Raw genomic sequence first — 19,388 nt, 5'->3', positions numbered from 1 at the left:
GAAAAGAAAATGAACAAAACACAAAACAAAAGAACCCTCACAAGAAAATTAGCAGAACAATGACCTGCTCTTACCCTGCACTGTAAATCCAAAGGTACAGTACCTAGCCAGCTTCAAAGGTCTAAATGCTGTTCTTGGCTCTGACTCTGCCTATCAGGGCCTCCTGCATCTCCTTGATAGTTTGCTTTTCCCAGCCTTCTTCACTAAGGGACCTCAGCTCCTCCCTTGTTTCCAGAGAAGAGTGAAGAGAAAGTCATGGTCTCTAGGCAGGCTTACGCACACTTGCTAATCTGGCCATTAACATACCTCACCCCTTCAATCCTGGGGGCGCTCACCCTATATCAGTAACTTCCTAGAGACGTATATTTAATAGTAATAGGCAACTATTGATCCTCTGGATCATAATGTATGCATCTATGACCATCTCACCAAGACCTTTGATAGATACATCTTGGCAAGAGTATGGAGGAGTAAAGGCTGCCCAAGACCTACCATCTTCTTTTTAGACCAGTAAGATAGAATCTGAAGACCAGACTGAGTCCAGACATTCAGCGCCTTGATGGCTGTAGCTGTGGCCAGAGAGCAACAGAGAAGAACTGCTGCTGACTGCCTGATGCCTCAGTGAGAGTGTGTTTCTGTCAGGGTGATGTCCCTTAGCTTTTCTCCAACCAAACAGTACCTGCAAGACAGTTTGGGTGAGAGTTTTGAGGTACCCTATACTTGCTTTACTCTGTAAGTTGCAACACTGGTATTTTATAGGAGTCACCCCACCATGAGTAGTGCCACCACATTGCTTCCAGGCCTTCCAGTCAGATGCAGTTTATCATCTTACCCTGGACCAAGGTATATATCTACTAGACTACAAACTTGCATCCTTTTAGACATGTAGATTCATTAGGACTCTATCCCTCTAGAGTGGATAGGTATGATTCTTTCAGTTCTTCTTTTAAAATGTAAATGTATCACTGTCTGCCCAAATCCTGGCTTCCCTATGCCCCCACACCAGGGACCAGTAAACAAACCAAGTCAAATGCTAATTCTTGGCCATTGTCTTTTCCAAGTGTGAACAAATGAGGGTGCTCAAGTCAATCACTGACACATCCTTGGCTGAAATATAAAGATATATCCAAATGACATTTATATCAAATACTCTAACATTTACAGATACGAAAACAATAACAGCTGAACACCAGTTCACACTAGCTACAATTAGAGACTAGCCACCACAATAGCAAACCTAATTTGACAGAATATCCATGCATGCCACACGAACCCCGAGGAGTAACTTTGTCTTGGGGTGAATCTGTGACAATGGGACAGGGATCCAGTCTGTAGAAAGAGGAGCACTGGGGGGGGGATATATTCACAGTGGCATGTGTTGCTAAATAGACTGGCTGCTACATTTTGAACCACTGGGAGTTCTGTAGGGCATGTAGCTTCATTCACAGATATAATGAGAAGAAACAGCTATGAATATTATGATTGTCTGGATCAGTATGGTGAATTACCTGTGGCCACATCTGGGTCTTGTAAGGGAGAGTGCAATCTTTTTGCCGGTTCCAAGTGAAATGGAAATATTTTTCCATGCTTTTTGAGCACCCCTGAATCTCTCAGAGCCAAAGGACTTTCCATCTTGGACTGAATTAACTGCCTAAAAACAGAGGCTTTGACAGCTGGGGATGTTATAGATATGCTGCCTTCTAACTTATTTCCCGTTCATATATATATATATATATATATATATATGAACTGGTATGTGTGTGTATATGTGTGTGTGTGTATGTATATGTGTGTATATATATCGCGAGAGAGAGAGAGCCATTAACACATTACTCCATATACACATAATATATAAAACCAGCTTAACTTGATATAGAAGTTGCTTTTGATTAGGTTTTAAGAAAGGTAGGAGAGCAGCTAGTTAAACACTGACTCAGTGATGCTGATAGAAAAAGGAAAGTGCTTAAAAGAAGTCACCATCTATAGAAAGGAGATGTGGAACCAGGTGTAATCTTCGGAGATCTACATTCATTGTTCATTTCCCAGCTATAACATCCTTACAAACGTTCTTTTGGTTTGGGCTTTTTTTGGCATGGTGTTGATGCTAGCTTCAACTAAGAGGGAATCAGTAAAAAAAAAAAAAAAAGTGTATAAAATTTTCTCATCCAGGGAAGGTTTTTTTTTTTTCCTCTGGGAAAGTTTCAAGCTATCCTTTGTTATGTGTGTCCCGCTAGCCGATTAGAGGCATTTGTTCAGCTGCTTCTCTCTGAATTTGTCAGATTTCTAATGCAATATATAAATCTGTTCCTGCTTGACTCCCACAGCTGGTTTTGATCAGGCTCCTATAAAAAGGAAGTTTCAATTAGCACTGATCCAAACATATTTTGGAGTTATATTTTTATGGCTGCTCAACGAATAGTACTCTTTGTCCGTGGTGGTATGAGTGACTCTTAAACAAAACACAGCCAGGATTGTGAGTCATCACCACAAGAGCTGTAGTTTGTTGCAGAGGTCAGGCTCTGCCAAAACCAGAAGAATTAGCTAGCCAAATTGAATTAGTGGTTGAAACACATTAATTTATGCTACATAAATGTTATTGTGGCCCTGTGGGCAAGTACTTAGGTCATAGGCTTTATGAACTATTTGCAGCAAGAGGGCTTACCAGCCATAAATCAGCTCAGAATATACCTTTGGAAAAATATTTACAGCTCCTCACTATCTCTCCATCTCTAGCCATTGCGATGGTTCAACGTTTTGCATGTTTTTGCAATATTTAATACACAAGTAGTGAATTAATGTGTTGTGCAGGCCTAGATCAGGTCTAGTTAGGACATGGCCATCCATACTACTTGTGGTCCTTTCCATGGGCAGCTGTGTATTTATCATTCCAGACAGCTCTCTGCGGGTAGGGTACAGAACTCAGGCCTGCTGCCAGCTTTTCGAGTCAATGCAGCTGTGCAGTAAATGGAAACCTCAAACATACACACAACCAAGCCCTCACAAGACTGTTTCTCTTCTGGGGAGGAATTAGATCCACTTAGGGCTGGATTATTTCTAGAGTAAAAAAAGTAGAAATAAGTGTTTTCTGGCTGAAAATTGTGGTAACTGAGGAAAGATGCCAAAAAAGAATTATGCATAAATGATAGTGTTTAAACGTGTTTTTATGTGTTTGGATGTGGCTCTGCCAAAAATCTGACAGGGCCTCATTGTTGGAGCTTTTTCATCATGAGGCCACTGACTGTACACACTGAATGTTTCATAAATAATGAAATAATTGAATGGCTTGTGTGTTTAAGCAGGTGTCAACAAGTGTACGCACTATACTATACCTTGCAGCCAGCCAGGTATGAACATCAGTTGTGTAAATACTGAGGAAATGTCTGTCTCCAAGGAAGTACACTCTTTGAATCAAGTGTCCTTAACTTGGTGCCACTATGGGTGGCTGTGTGGTAGTGTTTCTGCCCATTACATGGGAGATCTGGGTTCAAGTCCTAGCTGAGGTGACTTGGGGTGAATGAGATAACAAGAAACAAATCTTTGTGCAGTGGAAAGGGGCTGTTGTGTTTCCCTCCCCCTCCAGGTACTAAGGCCTTATATTTCCTTGTCATTTGACATTTTCATCTCCAGGAGTGACCAGGAATTACGGTGACAAGCTGGCAGAGGGTAGGTTTAGGTTGGACATCAGGAGGCGCTATTTCACGGTCAGGGAGGCTAGGGTGTGGAAGCGACTTCCCAGAGCCGTGGTGATGGATCCTACCTTGGGGGTTTTTAAGAGGAGGTTAGATGAACACCTTGCTGGGGTCATTTGACCCCAGTACTCTTTCCTGCCATGGCAGGGGGTCGGATTAGATGATCTGCTCAGGTCCCTTCCGACCCTAGAAACTATGAAACTATAAATCAATTGATTTTGGTGGATTTGGGTTCTGCTTGGCCATGTACAAAGAGGGCTTTTTTCCCCCTTTTTTCCCCTTTCTCCCTTTTTCCCACAACAAATGCTTCCTCCTGTTTTTCAACAGCCAGCATTTTTATCAGGCATCTCTGAGACTGCAGTTCCCAAGGACACTGCAACCCCATTTCAGATTCTAGACTGTAACTTACATTTAGCCAAGTTAACAGGTATAGCTCTAGTGTTTAGGAAAGTCTGACATGCAGTCATCTGGAATAAATGACATTTTAAATGCTGAGTATTTCAGCTGGATCACAAGAGTGCTGTTATGACATAGGATATTAATGAAATTCAGGCTAAAATTGCTAACGCAATACAAAATATAGCTTTAAATAGCTTGAAGCTCTACATGGATAACCATTTTACCTTTTAATACATTTTCATCTGTCATTTTTACTTGTTAATTTCATTAGTCTGAGTAGTAGTAGTATTTAGATCTGTCCCATCCCATCCAGAATTGCTCAGAGCAGTTTACAATGAATGATAAACAATGCACAAATAAAAACCAGCAGTAGATTCCCCAAATGATACCCCAAAGCTAGAAAACTGCACTTGATCCCATCCATTTCAACTTCTTGGCCCTTAAGAGCAGACCATCCACCCAATACTAACTATGGTTCATATGTTACCCCGCTTCCATTGTCCCAGTGTTCCTCCCAAGAACACTTGGCCCCTCCTATAGAGAAGCTATGGCTTTGAAAAAAATGCATAACTCCCTCCCCCTACGACCCCCAAAAACACAATATTAAATTCAAAAGAAATTAACATAACAGAAAGCTGCTCTGTCATTTTGCCTTGGTTTTATTTTTCTGGCAACAGAAAATATGGAAAACATTACTTGGTTTTCCACCAGTGCTTATTATAAGTGAAAACATTTTTCTGTGCTGGCTGTGTTTACCTTTGAACAATGACAAAGTTAAAGTTTGATCCTTCAACCCTCCCTGATATAACCTTTACTGGGGCCTACTTCTGGAAAGCTCCTGTGAACATTACTGCTGGATCTCAGTCATACTCAAAAGGTTTGCAAGACTGACCTATTAAAACTGCCAGAATTGATTTTTTCAGTGTAAATAGATCTATGTAGAAAACAAAAAAATGATTGTCTGCAGTGGGGTTAATTTTTAGCAATCATATGTTTCCCATTATACCCGTCTTTACAAAGCTCATGATAGAAAGCAAACCCATTATCAGTGGGGAAAATTCTTCATGTGGTCTCATACAAATGTCTTTATTTTTAATATGCCTCAGATTAGTTTCTGAAATCAGGGACATGTACTATAATATAGAATGTGGGAGCAAATGAATTATGTGTTTCCTAAATGCATGGTTAATCAATAAAAGGGTTGTGCTAACTATTTACTACATCTCGTTAGTTAGGTTAAGGAAGTAGGGATATTTATGACAATTATTCAGGATGCTGGGTAAAAAAGATAGCCAGACAAACAAACCTCCATAATCCACTTATACCTCACAGATGCCAAAGGGTTGAACAAGCCTATTAACAAGCTCTATGCCTGTCTGTTTGGAGGAGCTGTTAAATCATGAATCTCTGCTCAACACCTGAGGCAGTGTGTTAATAAAGATCTTTTGTAGCAGATTTCTGTTCTATTAAGAATGGACATAAAACAGAATAATTTAAAGCATGTCAATAACTCAAGGCAAAAATGCTGAACACAAGATGCATCATCTTCATAAAATGAAGTCAAATATACACCGCAGCAACTGTTCCTCATTGGTATCAAAAACCTTTTGTTTATTTATTTATTTTGGTAAAAAATATTAACAAAAGTAACTTGCAGTAAGTTACTACAGTGATGTACTTTTATGATTTAGTAACTTGAGCATTTTTTTAAAATAAATGTACTGGCTTTCCTTCTTATCCTAGAGGGGCCCTGAGAAGTTGGATGCCCTGTCAGCTGCATGCATGTATAATAACGACATTTCTACATGATGATACTCACAGGGCCCAACCCACACCTTGGTTTTAGGTGAGTTTTGTATTGATATTCTTCTCTCCTTTGGTATACATCAGCCAGACTTAGTGGTAAAAAGTGTGTGTGGGGGTGGGGGGGCGCTGCAAAAAGTTGCTGAGCTTCGATATAGGCCTAATTTCTTTACGGGTTAGCAGATCTACAGCATTAAGTGTGCTCTTTTTATAGATTGAAGCTTATATTTTGTTTGCTATGTTTGGATTGTCTCAGGATTCCACAGTGGTTTTAACTAAATTCACTATATTTAGTAATTTTTTGGCAGTTTTGATTGATTTATTGTGTGTTACATCTGGAATTGATTTACTGCACTTCTTTTATACTACTGTTTTGTTTTTGCCACTTACATGCTGCATAATAGTCGTGAGTTTTTGTGGTTTGCAGTTTTCAAGTTATACTGTGCAAAACATTCACACTAAAACTTAAAACCAGGTGTTCCAATGTGAAAGCAAATCGTTTCAAGGCTTATAAAAAACCTTTGGGTTAGCAACACACCAGACTTTTCAAAATGTATTTGATTATATTAGAATTGGTTCCTGAAAACAGAAGTGTCTGGAATTAATTTTTAAACAGGACTTTCTTAAATTTGGATGGCATTGGTATATTATTACTTATAAGATTAAATCACAGAATGTATTCATTTTTTAACATACCAGCCCAAGGTACTAGCCAAAATATTTGAAAAACCAAATAAAACATAAACCTACTACTCCATGCTTCTGACTCTTTTCACCCAATATACAACTTTGATGTTGTACATAAAATATATATATATGTACTTTATTTTAATGGCATCACCGTATTTTTCATTTCCAGGTTTGAGGAACAGGTTTTAAAACAGACATTAATAAATGGGAAAACAACTTCTCTGGGTGGATTAGGCAGGATGTTGACAATGCAATACAGCATGGTTAAAATGTAAAATGCTTAGGATCTCAAGTGTCGGAGAACTGTGCAGCTGTTTGAGAAATCAATGCACTTGTTTAGCTCAAAATGCTAGTAAATTATTACAGAGACTACTTAATAGAAAAATCATTTCGACCACAGAAGCACTGAAGTGAGATATTCTGAACCTTAATAAATGTCAGTATATTCATTGTGTCAAGCATACCCACAAGGTCACTAAGGGCAAGTAAAGCATTGCAAATATTTTTAATATGCTTATCGGTATTGCAGGATTGTGAACATTTCCAAGATTTGTCTGAAAGGGAATGAATGGTAATTTCAGATTTAAAAAAAAATCACTAATTCTTTGATAGCTGTGGTTCTCATGGAAGCAGTTGTTAATGGGAAGTGAAGTCTGTCTTCTTGTAGATGTGCAGGAATAACTAACTATTAATTGGAGAATGAATATCTGTGCGGCTCAAGGACAAATTACCTTTCTCAGTAAAATGCCCTTGCTTTCCTACACACACTACTAAGAAGTATGAATTGGGCTGTGTTTATGCTGGTTTTTCACTGGTGTGCCACCATTTATTACAGCAATGATGCCTCTGATTTGCACAAAGCCTGCCAGGCCTTTATTGGTAAAGGAGGATGTTTTCCTTTGCTTGTTGCATGTGCACAGCTCAACTATAGATATTGAAATTTTTTTTCTATATAGTCAGCCTTATGAGTCTTTCATTTGCCAGTCCTTAACTTATAGCATGTTCATTTTAATTCAAATAGCTTAGCAGCCTTTTCCTTACTAAGTTTCACTTACATTACTAAGCAGGTAATCAGCGAGCAGCTGCAAGTCCAAAATGGTGTGCAGTAATGCTATGTCCCTGTCATACACCTCAAAAAAGCTGTTCTGGGAAAGCTCAAACCAGATGAATTGTGCTCTTGATTCTGACTATAGTGGTACAGAAGGGGTGTGTCTATATGAGATGTTTACTGTGCAGTAGACGAATTGGGTGCACTGTAAATTATGTCACACATCTACATGTATAACCCTATTAGGCTGGAGTAAACTAATTTACTCCACAGCAGGATAGTACTTGTAAACACAATTACTATCTTTCTGTGGAGTTTTTTACTCTGCAGCTGTGCCTGTGTCAATGCTGCCCCAGCTGGCTAGTGCATGAGATACTTCAGGGCCCCTGTAGATGTTCAGGGCCTATAGAAATCCAGTGTGTCAAAGCAAACTCGATTAATCGAGTCTGTTGGAGCATGAAAATTGATGTGCTCTGGCAGCCTTCCGCATCGTGTGCATCAGTGTCCCAGCGCTGAAAAAATGGTGGCAGGGTGCTTTGAAATAAAACATGTTTAACGAACTGTAGTTCAAAGTGCTGCACTGCCATTTTTTTAGTGCAGGGATGCTGATACACATGATGCGCAGGCACTGTTAATTGGCGCAGCTCGCTAATTAAGATGCCTGGCACCGTATTAGGATCCCAGAGCACATGTAAAAATGCGCTCCATGTGGGGGCTGCCTGCCAGCCAGCCCCACACTGAAGCACCCTCATGCCCTAGCCAGTCCCTCTGCAGCAAGTTGAGCCAGGAAGAGCAGCCTTGGGCTGGTAGGCTGACCCTCTGGCACCTCTGCAGTTCCAGGCACACTTGCAAACAGTGCACCATGAGCAATAAATGTTATTTATTTACATTGCATTAATATGCACAAGTAGATGTACCCAACTATTATCATTGAGGTCCAGTCATAACTTTTCTTATGGATTATTCTAACATATAAACTGGCACATTTTTGTACCTTCCTTTTGTACCTTCCATGATTCATTTTTAAAAAGTCCAAAGTAATAGGCTGAACTATTAAATGAATGTGTATTTTTGATAGCACATAAATGTGATAAACTATTCTCTGAAGAGGAACGTGTTTTGGGAATTGTCACTGAAGTCCAAAATAATAAACTGATACTAAATTATTTGTTGCATAAGATATGCCAACACTGTGGCAGCAGAGCACCAACGGCAAAGGTTATGGATAAGTGTGTGGAAACAATTGAAATTAATAAATTAACCAAAATACCCTCCTTCATACAAAATCTTACACGCACGTTCTCACTAATTACAGACTTATTTCAACTGTATCTACTCCAGTTAAATTATGAGACCATTTCTTTTATAAATCACATAGTATATTATTTGTTGACATACCAGTTTATTACCTTTAGGGAAAATGGGTTTCTGCTTTCTTCATTCAACCATTACAGCATTAGTATTAAAACTGACAAATGACTTCTATAGTGCTGTGGATTCAAGGGTCAGAAGCTGTAGGGCATATGATTTATCCAGGGGTTTTGATCTTGTGAACCATGGTATTTTATTTGCAAAATACTCGCTTGGCTTTTCTAATTCAGAGCTGTACTGGCTGCAATTGTATTTCCTGGATAGTTAGAATATGGCTTATTATTTTGCAACATAACAATATGAATTCTTTCCAATGTCTGATATTCTCTGTTGGGAGGCCTTTGATATTGGTGTGCTGGTTTCTGATTTTCCGTATACTGGTATATGTGCATCATCTGTTGTCAACCTTTGTATGAAACAACTCTTCTAGGCAGTCCCGAAAACACTAATTACCAAAGTGTGTTTTCCTTTTATAGACTATTCTTGAAACAGCCTCACAGTAAAACTTTCCTTGGTCCATTTACACAAGCAAAACTCCTCTTGACTTCAGGAGATATGTTGGTTGGCTTCAGCGAGAGATTCACCTGCATAAGGGCTACAATGCCCGTCCCATTATTTTCTATTGTTAACTAGTCTAAAATAACTTTTCTGGTGTTTTCATATGAAAGTAGGCAACAGTGATGGCAGAAGTATTTGCGTCATTACCAACTCATTCTTATCATGTCCCAGGATGATTCAGTGTTAATCAGTTTGTTTAAAATGAAAAGAAAACAGACATTATGTTTCTTGGGAATAAGGTTAAATCTGAAGTGGCTGAAAATGCATTCAGGATTACAGACCTGGATGATAATCACTGTATTTTCAGCTGACAGCTTCAGGGTTGCAAGCCTGTATTTAGATTCTGAATTTGATATTGTAAACATACTGCAATTTTAAACAAGCAACCAAATATGAACCTTGGCCAATGAAGACTTGAAAGAACTGGAGAAAGGTAGGATTTTTTTTTCCAGTTAGTTGTACATGTCTCGAGTGACTGATTTTTTCAACGATTTGTGTTGGTTTAATAAAAGATATCAGATTTACTCAAAGAATCTTATTTGATTTATCAGATACATTCTAATTTTAAAAGTAATAGCGGAGTATTTAGCGTTATCCACGTGACAAGCCATCCATGTTTAATTGTATTTATATTTAAGGCTAAGTAGGAACATACTAGATTAAAAGCATGTATATTCCATTAACATAAATATGTGTCACAAACATTCCAAGCCTTGTCCAAAGTCCTTTTAGGACCCAGTGCTAATAAGAAGAAAAAATAGGCCTACTATTGTAGTCCTTATGCATATGAATCTCTCACTGAAGCCAGCATATCTCCTGAAATCAAGGGGTTTTGCTTGTATAAACTGAGCATTGAAGGTTTTAATTTGAAATCTGTTTTCAGGAATATTCTATAAAAGTCTCTTTTGGATGAGTTCCTAAATCCCTCCATATCATGCTAAAAATGCACCTCTTAAAATGTGGGGGCATTGTGTTTTAGGTGAAGTCCTGCACCAGTGGGAACTGAGGCCTGCAGCTGGAAGTGGGATAAGATACTCACTCAACTGAGCTTTTGACATCCTGACTTACCAGTTACCTAGGCTGAGTAATTATGGACACTTGTGATATCTAGCTGCCACCCTACCCCTAAGAAAGGCATCAGCCTGAGGCGGTGATATCTCTTGCCCACTGCTTCTCCTTTCCCTTTCTCATGAGAGAGCAGGATTGGTGTCTGCAGGGCTGAAAGGGAGTCATAACACTATGTGGGGACTTACACAGGTGTGAATCCTGCTGAACCACGTTGTTTCCATTTATCCCAGGCAAGGTGCTCGCTTCACAACTTCTTCCACCCTGTGCCAGGCATAATGGAGGATCAGAGCCCTTAAGCCTCTGCTTGCAAATGCTATATTAAACTCCTAGCACCTTTCCTATGTGTGCCTTGGAAAATGAGGTCTTATATGAGCTTTCTCTTGGTGAGTGAAAAAAAAAAATCTTACTGAACTGATTTAATTCTTTGTAATTGCTGTGTTATAAACAATTGGTATTAAATTCATTTGAGAGTGTCATTTGACAAAAGATGTCAATGCCTAACTGCAAGCTCTTTCAAAATGCTGGAAATTGTACCCCAAGGCCTTTCTGTGTTTTTGCAGCATGGATGTAACTATGGTGACAGTTTCTTTCTTAGTGGTGTTAGTCTAGTGTTCCCTAAACTCTGAGCAGCATATTAAATCAGCTCTGATTAAATTGGGTTCCCTTGATAGAGCAGAAGATTGCTTAAACCCTTCTAATTTGTGACCTATGATTGTGCTCAGTTAAATGTGATATTAAGGTCAAGGTCTAACATAAAGTCACAGAGTACACCACAAATTCATTACTACATTTTAATTCATGTAGTGACACAGCTGAGAACATGCTCCTTTACCTTTGACCCATAGTTGTAAAGGAAATCCATCTGTTCTTACTAGGTTATGCAAACCTCTAGAGAGTATATTGCAAGGGTTGTTAAGGAAATAAAAGGTCACCATACATAGACATCTGTGTCATTATTAATATTCTACTCCATGATGAATATAGGTCCAATCAGTAAATAAGGACAACATTTAGCAATGACACCTTTTGAAAATAGAGGACACTTTATAAATGTCTCATATATATGTATCATAATATGGCTGTCATCATGCAACAAATAGGAGAAGCAAAGAAGTACATACCATGCAATAGTAAAGTTAGAATAATGTTTGGAAATGTCTCCTTTTATGGTATGATTCCTGGTTACCAGCTGAGACAAATTCATTTGACATACAAAATGATCCGAATAAATTGTATGTGGGTTTTTATAAGAAAATAAAAAAATGTTTTTATTGTATCGTTTGCCATAGCTGTTCAGCTGATACAAATGTTATATAGCTGGCCATACCTTGTTCTTTAGCACTGTCAACTGCCCGTCAATCTTCATATTTGCAAAAAAAGGAAAAAAAACCCCGCCAACTATCCTACTGTGCAGAGTGTGACAGCATGGTAATGTCGGAGGACCAAGAGACAGGTGATGGTTTATGATAGAAATAAATCTTTTATGAGAGCAAACTTGGGAGAATTGCATGCTTTTGTAAGGGATATATCTCTGCACGGTTATCACTGACAGTCTTCTCAAATGCATCAATTCAATAAGGCAGGGTTTTTATTGCATCTAATCATGTATTGAGGCATGAAAAAAATGACAGAGTGCATGTTTTCTGTTTATAATTTTTTTTAAAGGACCACACTCATTAGAGGATGTTTTAAATTGGTCTCCCACATCCTGTGTTACAGTTCTGCATGTTTTATACAGTATGCAACATTGATCACTCAGTGCATTAGCTTATTATTGCATTCTGAAATGAAACACTGCCTTTTTCTGTAAAAGAAATAACTTCAGATGAGAAGGCATGGAATCTAATTTTATCTCTTAAAAATGTAAATATATGGAAAAAGCAACATGTCCATACAGCATATTCAGTATGCTCACAATAAATAGATGGCATAATCACCAGACTATAAGGATCATTATTATTCTCAGAATATGTATAAAAAGAATAACAACATCCAAAATAAAGGCATAAACAAAAAGCTATACATACAACTGCCAGTCAAAATCAGTGATGATAATTTTTTAATATGCACCACTCTTAAAAAGAAATTTATTTTTTTCCCGTTGTTTCATGAGAGATCATGCCTCCTGGAACATGTATGTTTACAATTAAATTTTGCAGAGTCTGGGAAATGGCCACAATGAAAATAATCAATGTATAAGCTTCACTTAGAAAGCCACAATTGCACACATCTGCTTCTTCATAAAAATAGTCAGGGGCAAAAATTTGTCCCTGTCCCTAGTGCCCTCACTGTCTAATGAACTAAGAAAAGAAGGCCTGAGATCCAAGCACACCTCCACTACTTGTCTGACTCTAATAATATTTTGCAGCTCTATTTTGCACAAGACACTTTACCCTTATTTAACTGGTAAATAATAAATACTATTTCCCTATTTCACAGGGGGCAAAACTGGGTAGCAGAAACATTAAATGATTTGCTTAAGAAATGACAATCAGCTACTCAGTATCACAAGTGAGCTCTCACAGGAGTATGAATATATTTTTAATTATAGCCTAGATCTCTTGACGGCTTAGGTTACTTCGTTGATGCCTTTTTCTCCATGCCCATTTATCTCTGTAATCCAGTTTGTCTTAGACACTATATAATTGTTGTACAATACACTTATTTTATAGTTTAGGCTAAAATATGGCTGAAAATACCAAGCAAGGTATTGTGCATGATTTTGCAGCTCAGAGCACACTCGAAGTCACACTGGCCTTTTGCACTAGGAAGGTAAGATATGGCAGTCCTGTACCTTGGCAGATTACTCTACCTGAAAGACCAGGCAAGTGGTACTGGTTGGCATATTGGTGTCATGAACGCTTCTTTCCTTGATCTCATACACCAGAAAACTGGCACACGCCTAGAGGCTTTTGCTTTTATATACTTCTACCAGCCATGTGAATTGTGAGCAAAGGAGAGCAAAGAGATGCCTTCTAGCTTGTGAATGAGGGACCATAACCTGACCCTACAGTGGCAAACTGAATTCTCACTACTCCAAGAAGAAAAAGCGTGTTGCTCAAGGTATTATTTTGCTGAATAATTCCCACTAGTGGACCCATTAAGCTGTGTACCTTTGGCTTCAATTTGCTTAGCAGCCTATTCAATTCAATCACCTCTCCTGTCTGTTACATTCAGTCTTGGGCACATCACTAGAGAACAGTGAAAGCATAACTTTTTTATACAAAGGCATTTCCATAGACAAGCCTCTATCACTTTGTATTTTTCTCTTCCTTCCTGTGATGTATTTGTCCAGATAAAAAGCTTCACTTAAGAAATGCATATTTTTTTCATACTTTATTTGTTTATGTATTTAATTTTGTATTTTTATTCTCTGAACCCCATCTGGGAACTAGTACAAAGTGTCTCTTCCCAAAACTCCCACTCTAGGAATGTTCTGTGATGTCAGAGCGTAGGCTGTGCTAATACGAAGCCCAGAGCTAGCCTGCTTTGCAGTCACTTAATTGCCTGCCAAGCTTTACCCTCTAGAGCAGTGGTCTCCAAAGTGGGGTGCGCAAGATGATCCATTGGGGTGCGGGAAGAAAATATTAGAACTTCTATTTATATGTATATTTATATAAATATATTGGGGGTGCGTGCTCAAAAATTTTCTACTGATAGGGGTGTGTGATCAAAAAAGTTTGGAGACTACTGGTCTAGAGCACAGATATATGCAATGGACAAACATCAAAGTTAATAGATTTAGTTCAGATGCGTATTCAAAGATCTGGGTGATTATCCACATGAGGCTACCCACACGTGGCACTCTGATCCATAACTCTATGCAGATGTGTAGAGTAAGAAAAATGTGCCTGTAGCAGTACTTTTTCACCCTTCTCCCCTCTTTCCCCCATACTTTCTGGCTTGCTGCACACAGGAACACCAGCAAGCAGCACTTGGGCAGTGCCACAAAGTGTAAGGTTTTCTGGGACCTGTAATTCTCAAGAGTAGAGTTTGGTGTTGCCATGTCAGAAGGGCAAAACAGTTGCTGATTTTGGCTCCAAAAATGGGATCAATTCCCCCTCTAGCAGCAGCAAACTCCACTTACATTCTAGAAAATTACAATGACCAGAATGCCTGGTGCTCCATGCATACACACTACCTGTGCTGGCTGCTTCCTGTAACCCTCAGTGCAGGCAGACTGTGGGGTAAGGCATCCCTTTGCCATCCTTCCGGTGCCCTTCCCTTTGGGCAGTGCCTGGGGCACATGCCCTGTATACCCACCTCACATTATGCCACTGGTTCCCAAACTTTTTTATACAGTGGATTGGCACGGGAGCAGGACGGGGTGCATGGAGCCGTCTGCTTCCCTCCCAGGCTTTCTCTGCCACCCAGCTTTAACCCTGCACGTGACTGCTGGCAGCAGAAGCCGCTTTTCTGGGTGGACAGACAAGGGCCTGAATGGGGGGCTCGTGCCGTGACTCAGCAGCTGACCCTTCACGGCTGTGGTTGGGCACCTCTGCATTATGGCACTGGCTCTATGTATATATCTCTATCTTCTACCAAAATAGGCGATTCTCAAAGTCCTCTCTACCTACAGGTCTCTTGCCACCTATAAAATTCCCACAGGGCTTGATTTTCACCTGCCTTTCCCCCCACCCCTTGTTCTTGAATTTTATCTGATCAAGATATTCTAATTTTTCCACTACTGGCTATATTGGCTTTATCCAAGCATGAAGCAATACACTGGACTGTTAGTTCTGGTGGTCATGGTAAAGTCTACCATTTATAGACTGCATTACTTTATATATAACGTGTGCATACATTCTTTATTTACTTAAAGATATGTTAGCTTCTCCAGATGGTATAGTCCTTTCACATCATGCATATTTGCAGCCTATTGGGGTTTTTTAAGCAAGCCTGTGAAGTTGCCACAAGATCCTATAAACAGAATGGAGGGAGGCCAGGTTCTGTTTCTGAGTTAATGATTTGGCTGCATTAAGAGCAGCTGTTTTTTCCCCCAAACATAAGTACGATTTGACCCAACAAATAGGCAAAAGGCTTGCTACTGGTGGAGGTGGCAATGGAACAATTTGGACCTATAATAATTTGGAGCTGTACTAATACTCTTAATTTAGAAGAGTATTGGATATCATAACATATAAGTGTGCATATAGTTATCATAAGATAAATGCTCATGTTTCATACGACTTATTCTCAGACAGAATTTAAGAAGGAGCTGGACCGGGAAAACGGGATTAAGTTTTTATCAAAGTTTCTGTATTTAATTAATTAGAGAGAGGTGCTTTTTGGATTGCCCCTGACCCTTAATCACCCTTTAAAATGTCAGTGTTCATATTTCTGATTAATTCACACTTGATCAGCATTGGTATACACAAACCTTGTCTTTTAAAGATAAGAGTTAAAGGCAAGGTAGAGAATGCGGAATCTACCATCCTTGCATAATTCCTTAAAGTTACTATTTCACAGGGAGAAGCAATCCCTAAATGCCATAATTAAATGTACTCCATCTACAACAATAGATTCCACTTTACTTTAAATAATAAAAAAATGAATTGTGAATGAGACTTAGTACAATGCATTTCATGCTGTGTTTTAATTTCAGTACTGAGAGCCTTATACACAGAGGCTTTATTACCTTTTATTATTTTTAAATGAACCTATTGTGATGCTGTGATACTAAAAATGGGGTAGGGGGAAACCTAATTAAAAGAAACCTTTTTTCTGGAGGGTAACTCATGCTGTATAAGCAAAATGGATTCATATACTATAGAAAATACTAAAAATGTACAACAAAACTAGGAAAAATGTTTCCTCTCAGACTAAAATACAGGTTAATTCTTATACATGTACACAATACCAAATCCTTGAAAATGTCCCAGAATGGCAGAGTTGAACTTGGGCCCAATTTGTATCTCCACCAAACACAGCGTTTTGAGGAAAAATTTAATCAAATATTAAGAATGCTTTAAATAGTACTATGTAATAATATAGAGGTCGTTACAGTACTTAAGCATCACTGGAACATAAAGGCAATTTTGGCATATGACTTCCCTCCTGTAAAACAACCTTTCCTCGTGGTGCATATTAGCAAGGCTTTAGTGTCCCTAAAACTAGTCAATTCTAAACGTATCAGGAATTGTCCTTTAACACTAGAACATATTGTTAAATATAAACTAAAGAAACCTCACACCGCAGGGATGTAAAATGAAAAAATCTGTTTGAAGTCTAAGATATTAATTTTGCATTTTCCCTAATGAACAGCTTAGATTGATAAAATAAAACTTACTGGTGGATTAGTCCCTGTGGCTTTATATCTGGAAAATTGTGGGATTTTTAAGGATAAGTAAATCCTGGAAAAGTGAATAAACAGTACTTCAGCCCCTAGACAGATCAATGTGAAAAACAGAAGGGAGAAGGGAAGCATTAAAGACAAAACCCATTTTTGCGGAAGGGAACCATGTGTCTCAGGTTCTCTGATCTGAATTTGATTTTTAATTAATGTGTACTTTTCTTATAAACCTGAGGAGAGGTTGAGGTTTTAAGATTTTCCTTGAAGTTACTTTGGGGACGGTCTTGAAGCTGGTAGGTTGAATTGTGGTAGCATCTGTGGAATACAAGGCAGAACAAAGGGAACTGTGGACGTAAAGGCAGTAACAAATGCAACTATGTCAAATGGACTAAAGCTTGAGCCTTGAAAACAAAGCTGGGCAGCATAAACTGGATGTGAAATGTTAAAACTGGGGAAGTGATTTGAAGAGCGGTTAAATATTGGAAGAGTGGCTAGGAGGAGGTGATATTTTGTGTCAGTATTTTTTAACTGACTGTCCATATCTACACAAGACACGAATGCGCTGTATCCCATGGCTGAAGCCGGAAAGGGTAAGTTTGGAAGGAGAGGAAGGTAAAATCTAGGGGTCCTGCTACACATTCAGATTAAAGCTGGATATAAAACAGCTATAGCGTTATTAGACATTTTCAAGCACTAACTTCACAGCTGGTTGGCTCTTTTTATGGCGGGATAGTCATTTTTATCATGTGATAATTACTTTGCATATGTGGCAAGTCTAAATTTATTTTGCAATTTAACTAGTTAATTGTGTAATGTATGTAACATAGCTGGGGCCTAGGAGTTGTACAGAGAGAGAGGAGAGCATTAGACAGCTGTGTAAGAGGGTGAAGAGAAGAGAAAATAACCACATGGAATAAACTTTAAAGAAAATGGGATTTTAAAGTTTTCCAAGATAAAATTATTTCATGTCCTGTAGTGCAGCAGCTCTTTACAAAGTGCACCGTGAAGATTGATAGTTTTCTTGTAAAATTCAGATGATAAAAAAATACGTTTTGACCTGCTCTGCAATGTCCCTACTGCAATATTTAAAGATTTCCTGTCTGAGCTTTTTTCCCCCTTTCTATTTTCTCTAAACTTCTGATGCTTGAACTTTTTTTTCTCAGGCTTGTTTCCCTTTGTATACAGACTGCCTTTATCTGATTTCAAATGATTTCCTTTAAATGTTTAGGTTAAAAAGCACTTACAGTAGCTATCATACACCACAATATGTTTTATATATCTTCACACAATCAAAACTGCCTATGCAGATGAAAGCAAGGAGTGGATATAGAGTAGTGAAATAGTACTTCACACTTCATCTAGTTTTAAAATGCTGTTTCCCTCTCAGGAGTGGAAAAAACCCCACAACCCTACTTTGCTATTTATCTCTCCAAAGCCCACATGCTAAATAATCCAGCTATCTATATCACAAAGCAAAACAGCCTTATTAAAATTCATGATAAAGTGCATTAACCACAAAAAAAGCTTTAGGTGGGGAAAATACCCTCCAGAAAACAAAGTATCCAGGATACTGGCATTTTTGAGGTATGTCGGATTTCAGAAACAGGATTAAAATTTCAGTGAAACAAGCATGAAGCCCACATTAAAACATACGAAAATAATGAATGTTTAATTCATGATCATTGATTAAGAAAGCACTGATTCATATAAAATTTCAACCTGCATCATTTATAGACAATTCAAGAAAATAAAATAAACATCCAGGAGACTGGCCTTTGAGGATGAAATCTGATCTGATTGAAGTTGATGTTGCCATTTATTTTAATCAGAATAGGATTGGCCATGAGTGAACGGGGTCTAACAAGGTTTGATCTACATATAGGAGCAACACAGGCACACAGTAATGGGGGAAAATGCCCATTTCCCTTCTGGTAACTGCTTAGTATAGAGCCATCGTACACATGTTAAGTAGCTGTCCTCCATGGTAAGTAAGCACAGACTATTTTCTATGTCTCTTACTCTCTTTTTTTGTCTGGTGAATTGGAAACAGTAGAAAAGGAAGAAAATAATGCTTGAGTGAAAGGAAAAAAGAACAACATTTAAAAGCATATATGGAATGGAGTTTTAACTTTTGGGCACCTATACATTTCCATCGATTACATTTGTAATTTCAGTGCATCAGAGCAGACTTGATTAATAGTCTGTTGGAGCATGGCAATTCCCACTCCAGCGTCATATGTCACAAAATGGCACTGGGGTCACTTCAGCTAACGCTTGTTCAACAAGCTTTAAAGCGCCCCTGCTGCCATTTTTCAGTTCAGGGATGCTGATACACGTGACACTCCAGGTGCTTTAATTACAGCAGCTCTAGAACCGCCCAAATTAAAGTGCCCCCCCCCCGAGAACATGCATAAATACCCTTTGTTTCTAAAACAAAAAAAGCAGCCAAAAAAAAAAAAATCTTGTGAGA

This window comes from Gavialis gangeticus, unplaced genomic scaffold, assembly GCF_001723915.1.
Source record: "Gavialis gangeticus isolate Ggan-Ray unplaced genomic scaffold, GavGan_comp1, whole genome shotgun sequence".
Classification (NCBI taxonomy): Eukaryota; Metazoa; Chordata; order Crocodylia; family Gavialidae; genus Gavialis; species Gavialis gangeticus.
Note: the sequence above shows the minus strand (reverse complement) of the source record.